The sequence below is a fragment of the Papaver somniferum genome, chromosome 4 (genome assembly GCF_003573695.1).
Source record: "Papaver somniferum cultivar HN1 chromosome 4, ASM357369v1, whole genome shotgun sequence".
NCBI lineage: Eukaryota > Viridiplantae > Streptophyta > Magnoliopsida > Ranunculales > Papaveraceae > Papaver > Papaver somniferum.
In genome coordinates this window covers 39525899-39534793 of record NC_039361.1, presented here as the reverse complement: position 1 = coordinate 39534793, position 8895 = coordinate 39525899, and positions in this window count along the sequence as shown.

Sequence of the window (8895 nt, the reverse complement as noted above, 5' to 3'; positions counted from 1 at the left end):
ACCTCATTGCCAATCTTGTCTTCCAAGTCCGCTACCTTATCAGTTAGGGCATCCAGCGTACTCTTCTTACCATCTATATATTATCTCTTGCAATTTCAGCAACTAAACTCGAGCAAAATAGAGAAAATCTTCCAACACAAAGCTAAAACAGAGCAATCTGTGCTCTGATACCCGATTGTCACACCTCCAAATGTTCCAAGAAATTTTTCGCGAAGGTATAACCCGACAATACAATGGTTCAGTGATCTCTTATCACCCATTCGTATTTCAGCCTTATAAGTTTGCTTCAATGCAAACAGCCAACTCTACCTTGAGTATGCAACGGAAGACTTACTTAGATTTTCTCAACCATACAATGTAGCCCATACTACAAAGAGGTTCCTGCCATGTTTATGCTTCACAAAATTGGGGGATTATTATCGAATCAACAGAATACCAAATCCAAATGCATAAGCCAACAGACTCACTATTATAATCTTAAGGGGAAGATACAAAACTCTTCCAACCAATGGACTTACAAGCTTATTCTCTAAGCCTAACGTAGAAATCACTCTCTACTACAAATGTGGTTCCTCAACACTTGAACTATTGAACAACTTCAATTACAAGGGTTCTCTGGCTATTTATAATGCCAAGAACCAGGGCCAATCCATATGCAACTCTGTTGCACGCCCCATGAACAACCATTTGTCCATGGGCAGTTCCCTAACCTCCTGACTTACTTTTTAACTGCTAGCTTTGGTGCTGGCTTGCACAATGGCGCCACACCTGTCTCAAACAGTTAGGTCATGCCAAACTCGGTTATAAAGCCACTTTATAACCGTCTGTAACTTGCTCCTTCACTTTGGCATGCGTGTGATGCACACACACTCGCAACTAACAGCTTGAACTCAAGTCCGACAATCATTATGCGTCACTGAACTTTGGCCCTTCCAATATCCGACAATGATTTGCTTCACTCACTCTTGGACTATGCCAAGTGCTCGATAATGATTACGCTTCACCCAACTTGCACTTCTTCCAAGTATTCAGCAATGGTTGCGCTTTGTTTATTCCGCTACACACTCAGCTCATTTGGATGCCAACATCCAAATATCATGCCAACTGAGTTTTAACTTGCTTAGTTCAACTTCATACTTCATATGCATCACCTGCATTCCTTTTTCCTGAGCAATTGATACCAATGGCGCGTTTGGCCCCGCCATTGTTGCATATGCATAGTCCAAGCCTTGGCCAAAGCTTAGAACCATGCCAAAGTCATTCCATGACTTGCAATTCATCTTTTATTCCTTCCTTGAGCTGGGACATCTCTGAATAAGGATATGCAACACTATATCATAGTTTTTGCATGTGCTAAGTAGCCTTTCTTGTCTCATCCATGTTGGCGCTGCATCGTCGGCATGTGCAGCTCCATCTGCCAGGCTACATTCACAGTAATGCTCCACTGTTGCGCTTAAATGTTGGGCCATGTCATAGTAGTTCGAATTGTATAATGAACTCAAAATAGGTATTCATATTGTAGAATGAACTCCTAAAGGTATTTCATATGGTATAATGTACTGGTAATACTAGTTTATATACTAGTTCATTTTGTAGAATGAACTCATGGAAGAATGAACTAGCACACGAGTTCATTCTAAAAAATGAACTAGTATAATAAACTAGTATTACGAGTTCATTAAAACATATGAAACTACTAAATACAAAAGTAGTTAGAAGGGAATCTACAAAAGTAAAATTATACAAAAGTAAAAGTAAATGCACTTATGTCAATGTAGTTGATAATATAAAGATGGCATATAGTTACAAATTTAAGAAGAAAAAGTACCTGGACCCATTCACTTTTATCATCTAGTGGTGCAAAAGTTGGTGCATATGTGGCCTTATAGTTCTCCACTGAATAGTAATCACTGCAGTACCTGCTCAAGCAGAGTATTTAAAGGTTAGTGCTAGATACATTTAAGCTAGAAAATTAACAACAAACTAGAAATTGCATAAAGAACTTCTGAGACAAGGTACAAATTTAAAAAAGAGAAATCTTACTTTCTCCATTGTGGCCTTATGCTATGCAATGCACTCACTGCATGCATACATGGGAACCCCCTCAACTGCCACTGCAAACAAGAGCAAGTCTTGGCAAGGATGTTCACTGTGAACACATAATTCTTTGGATTAGTCACCATATATAACTCTCCATCCACACAAGGGTCAACACCATAGTCAGTCACAAAATCCAACATTTTCTTAATCAATTTAACAACACTAGGAACCAAATTTCCATCTACCCATGATGCAGATTCAGTCCTCCTATTGTACCATGTACCCATCACTAAGTTAGCATACATTATTCCTATAATTATAATTGGTTTGTTTCTCATCTTTTTGATCATATTGTTAAAAGACTCTGAAAAATTGTTGTTCATATGTTCACAACAGTGAATAGGGTTAAAAAAGACCCTAGAGCATGTAGCAGGATCTTCTCTGCTGAGATAAGCACCAGCTGCAACACTCTCTTTCACAATATCGTCAAAATGTTCCTGCAAAACAAATTATATTGATAACAACTATCAAACAGTACATAACCAATCAAAAACTAGCTTAACTTGACTGTCAAACAGTGCATAAAACCAATAACAAATAAAAGTTGTGAACTGTCAAACCTGAAAATGCTTTTCTTTATATGCTTTTGCTGCATTCCACAAAGAACTGTATAATCCAAGACCCTTGTGATACTTCTTGAAATTTTTGTATAAATGTCTGCATTTTAACACATTGCAATTAAAATAAGGCCTTTAACTGATCTGACAAACAAAAGAAAAAAGATTACAAAAAAAAGTTACCTCCAACAGTATCTGTGGTGATGGCCAGGGAATACTATAGCAACAACTTCCAATAAACCTTTTTGCTATCTGAAATGAAAGCCACTTTCACTGAATGTGCTAATATTGCAGCCTTCAAATGCTTTAAAAAAGTGATCCAATTTTCCTTTGTTTCAGCTCTGCATACCATAATTCCTAACATTACTAACCCATTCTGTCCATCAAGTGCAGTTGCAGCCATCAATACATCCCCATATTCTCCTGTTAGATGGCAGGCATCAAGCCCTATAACTCTTCTGCATGCTTTTCGCCAACCCCTCATTGCAGGTTCAAATGAGAGTGTCATGCTTTCAAATGTGTTATTCACTGTGTCAAAAGTGAACTTAGCAACAGACCCATCATTACATTTAGTAAACATCTTGCAAAATGCTGGTACTTCATTGTAACTCTCTTTATAGTTCCCATATAATGACTCTAAAACTATATTTCTAGCCTTCCATGCACACTGATATGGTATATTTACTTTCTTTTCATCTAAGAAGTCTTCCTTGATTTTATAAGGGTCTGGAACAACTTTTTTAGGCTTATTCTTCATCCGATCAAGAACAAAATCCTTTACAAAATGAGGATCAGCAGATCTATTCCTACTTTTGTGATCCCCTTCACACTTATGTTCCAAATTCACTTTCCTAAGAACAAAAGTCTTCTCACCATCTTTCTTGCTAGCATACACAAACCAATGACAATCATGTTCGTTTTTAAACCTACACTCAGCCTTAATTCTAGAGGGAGTACTTCTATCCAAAATAAAAATTGACACTTATTAAGAACACAAAAACCTCTGAGATGTTTCTTAAATGCTTGCTTACTTGCAAATCTAGTTTTTACCTCCATTTTGCTAGGATCTACTGGAGTAAAAACTTCTTCTTCAGGAAAAAGATCTACATCATGCCCACCCTTCATGTACTCACCAAAATCATCATCAAAGTCATCCATGTAAGCATGTCTTTCATCCACATCCTTACTTGCGCATACAAGATCAACATCAGTACCATATAATAAGTTACAAATTACAATAAATGAAATCAGTTATAAATGAAATATACCTTTTTCTTTTCCTTCTTTTTCCTTTTCTTGTTCTTCTTCTTCTTCTTGTTCTTCTTCTTCTTCTTCATTGTCTTCTTGTTCTTCTTGCTCTTCTTCATCTGACCCATACTCAATGTCTTCATTACTGTCATGTACTGGAGGAGCTTCTGGATCCTCAATTGGGTGACATTCATCTATTTTGATGTTTTTCAGCTGAATATTCTCTACATGTTCAACAAACTTAACTTCATTTGTAGCTTTGACCCAATGTCCAACATCAAATACATCATCATCAAGGTTAATGGCTTTGGGAATTGGTACATCTTCAGCTTGTTGTAGCAAATATATGAAACCCATCTTTCTTGATACATCTTCTGCTGACTCTGTACTATTATCCACTCTATTTATCCTTGGAGATCTTCTAGGTGTAGTTTTCATACTAACTGTATTCTTTGGAGTCCCAAACTCTGTACCCTTTATCCCCATCCACAAACATATACACTCATCATCATTCACATAAGAATCCTCCCAAAAATCATCAAAATCATCATTATTTAGCAATGGTTGTGCCATACATGGTTCCTTAAACCAATATGAACAATACTTCTCCTTAGACATATCCAAAGACAATCTAGAATACACCATATACTCAACCTTCCTCAACTCTGTTTCATCTATATGACACTCTGGAAATACCAAAGTCTCATTCCTTGGCTCCACATACACGCTAATATTCCTCAATTTGAATAGACTGCAACACAAATAAAAAAAGGGCAAAGATCAGATAACTCAATCACAAAATTTATAACCTAATTAACCAATAAAGGAACCCATGAATTACAAATAAACCCTAATTACAAAAGGGGAAAACGGAAACCTTATAAATACAAGTAAATCGATCAATCATTGACTTTCATCATATATTAAGTCATGGGTTACGTTAATCTCACTTTGATTCAGATTTTTTAAATCCCAATTTGTACCTCATCTTCACTCTACCAAATCGTCTCTGGAACCCTAGATATCCAGAAACCCTAGTCTTCAAAATACGATCTGGTTTTTCACTAACATCTACATCTTCAACTGCTACTGCTTCTTCTCTAATAATCCCTAACCCTAGTTTCAACGGAGGAGAACAAAGAGAACGATGGAGAGAAGAAAGAGAATGAACCTTAGAGACTGAAAAAGAAAATGAGACTCATCTGCAGTTCACGTGTCTTTGAACTGGATTAGGGGTATGTTGGAAATTCTGCGCACCGAGTTAGACTTATTCAACGCCGACGACCGATCCGGTGGGTCCAGACGTGAAATCTAACGAAATGACAAGATTATAAAAGACTTTAGAATTCTGACGGGTTTATTAATTATATGCTTTGAAGCTGGTTAGTTTATTAATTTTCCCATTATATAATGGAAGGATAGTTCGTAAACCACCTCTCCTACTAGCATTTGCATTCATAATTAAATTGATTAACAGCTTCTCTTGCAAACTTCCATTTAATTACAAAAATACAATACATTGATATGCTGACGTCCATAAATGCAACCAATGCCATAAATGTCCTTCCCATTCTGAAATATAAGGAAAGCTAGAGAACAAAATGATCACAGGACAGCATGAACCATGCCGATTTTGTGAAAGGGCACCATAGTTTAAGCATATGCATCATTGTAATAACTACTCCTCAGTGATTGTTTTAAACAATACTCCTCGGTATTGTTTTAAAAATCATGTATAAGTGCATCTCAGTGATTTGTAGGCAAGCCGCTTTTGCCCAAACTGCAATAAAGACACCTCCTGGGGAAACTTTTTTTTAACAGAAACGCGTTACGTTTGGAAAATCTGTACAACAAAGACTCCTACTTAGGTTTATTTCGCAACTTATGCTTGGAAGAAACAAGAAATAGTTAAGTTTCTAGCCCTTGGAAAAAAGGAAGAAACCAGGATATGATTTTAATAGAAACCAAGTTACTCAATAAATATTGTCCAAGTAAAAGTGCCCATTAAAGCAGCAGGAGTCCAATTCGAGGAAAATGAATAATCTTTCATTGATATTTCTTTTGCTTGGCACCTCAAGACACTGCAGGGAAGACCACCTTGCCTCACAAAACATTTTCAAAAGCTTAATCATAACAAAGACAACAACCGCCTTATGTGGGCTTTTCGCTGTTGTATCCGCCTGCATGGCTTGTGTGCATTTTAATATATAATATATCCTCTTTACGATCAAAAAAAAAAAAAAAAACAACCGGTACTTGCAATACGAATTATACAAAGTTCTTCTACTATAAATAAATGCAAGTCGAAGGAACAATTTTTGTGGGACGGAGTGTGTACTAAAATAAGCTTCAACAAAATTCAATAGGATAACATCTATACCGCATAAACAAAACAGAGAGGAATGGGGATAGGGACATATGTTTTGCAGTATAAATACCTTAAAAAGGTACCACCCAAGTGTAAAGTAGAGCCAAAGACAACTGATAACTGCACCAGTTATTGCCCCTCTAGATGCTCCCTTAATAGTATTATCACGGAACTTTGCATGTACCTATGCCTCTATAACTTTATCCCTTTCTGCACGAGTAAGTTTATCAAGATCTATGTCAACCGGATGAGGAAAACAACAATAAGATCATCCAAATCAAAACCAAAAATCAGAAAAAAAAAAAAACAAAAAAAAATAAGTAAAAAAAAAGAAACGAAAAAAAAAAACGAAAGGAAGGGAAGAAAAAGACCTAAACCTTAGGGGTGGGGTTCTTGGCATTAGATAACATCCCAGTAAGAGCTAGCACTATGATGGAGGGTATCCCTTCCTTATTCCTCATATGTAGGGAAGGGATGGTACAAGGAAGCCAACCTTGCTATGGTGGCGTAGCATCCCTTCCCTACATGACACGGCTACTGAGTAACCGTATAAATAGTGTCACACGGATACTCAGTAGCCGTGTTGTAGGTTTTAGTCATCAGAAACCAGCTCGGGTTCCCCACTTTTTCTTCTCTAATTTTTCATCCTCTCAAAACCCTTTCAAGCCCCCATTACCCCCTTTCGATTATCATATTGATTCATTGCGATTTCGTGGCTTAAATTAAAAGGGTTTGATCCTTACTCCAAGGTGAAACAAATCCATTCTTCAATTTCGAATTTCATCCAAAAAATTATCTAAGGTGAGTGATTCTAATGTTAGGGTTTCAAATACATTTGATTTTGATTTCGAATTTAATTTTGATTTCGAGTGATTCTCATAGTATAACCCTTCCCCCTTTGAAGATTCAGCCTCCGAATCATCAGGTGAAGAGTAAAGAATTTAAATAAAGATAGATTTTGTGGGTATATCTCTCTGTAAACTCTCACGAGAAATAACTCGTCCAAATGTAATCGCTAATCATATGAATATGAAAATAACTATTATTATTTACTGTAGAAGCATAATACATCAGGCTCATCACATTTAAACTCCAACACACACATACTAATTATAAAAAAACACATTACATCAATTGATATTCAAACTCTGGATTGAAATAAAACATAACAACACTTATTCAGCCCATGCTACCGTTCCACACTCAAGGCATCTCCAGTAACGTTTTCCAAATGTTTTCTTTGCACTTGACCAGTGCATTTCCATAAAGAAATAACAACCCTCAGTTTCACACGGAATCCCTTTGGTGCATTCAAACCCCACCTTTCCTTTTAGTTTCAAGTCCTGGCAGAGTTCTTCAATTTTTTCTTGTTTCATTGCATCTTTCATTGCATCCTCCAGACATTGTGCTTCTCCCGGAAATTTAGCATACTCGCATTCCAAATACTTCATCTTCTCTGGTATCGACTCTTTTACCTTCCTAGTGCCGGTGCAACCTCGTTGTGGACATTTTGTGTATAGCCATGGGCATTGAAGCAGACTATGATTATCCATGAAACAACATGGACAAACCTCTTTTGCTTCCACACATACTATTTGTTTTCCATTTCTACTCGAACTGTTAGAATACATGATTGAGGTTTATATTTGACAATGAATAGAGATTGATGTTGGTTTGAGAAAATGTTATATATTTATAGAAATAAATATATAGCCGTTGAACACGAGTTTTAAAAAAATATAGCCGTTGGACACCAATTCTAAGAAATATAGCCGTTGGGAACGATTTCTAAGAAATATAACCGTTGGACACGAGTTTTAAAAATGTATCTGTTGGACACGAATTCTAAGAAATATGGCCGTTGGGAATGAATCATATATAAATAAGATATCCCGTTCTTACTTGCAGCAACAATCTACCCATTCTTTTGCAGTATCAATCTTTGAGGTTAAATTCAAAGCTAAACATCTATTGAATGGAAAATCAATCAAGAGCTACACAATAGGAAGAAAAACTCAAGGAATATGAAGAAAAACAAGAGACAAAGAAACGAGGTCAAGAACAATTCCAAATGACGAAAAGGTTAAAGGATGTTGAAGAAGAGACAGAATGAATTAGAAACTTTTACCTTCTCAAATATGAATCTCCAGAAGATCATACTCTGTTCTGGACTGATGTTGGTTGGGATCCTAAATCTATTTGACATTTTCTATAAAACTAAGTCAGAGAGAGGGTGGGGATGAATCTTCTGAAACAGCTCCGACGATTAAAGTTCTTTTTGTCAAAGAAAACCCTAAACTTATATATACGTTGGTCGCTCCTATGAACCTATGGTTACATTACATATTGCTTGGATATGTTTGCCGTTTCCGGTGTTCTCTTCGCCGGTCGGTTACCTGGGCCTACTTTTCCACTTGTCGTGTTAATGGGTCGAACCGTCATGATTTGGCAGGTTTCTCATTGGCAAGTTTATCTCCGGTGTTGGGGCAGTCGTGCTTTTCAGATTGATGGGGTTTTAACATACAGACCTTTTATCATCCGGCAGTCGTGTTTTCGGATGGATGGGTTAACCCATGAGACCTTTTATTGTTATGCACTCATTGTTCGTTAGTTTGCTTATGC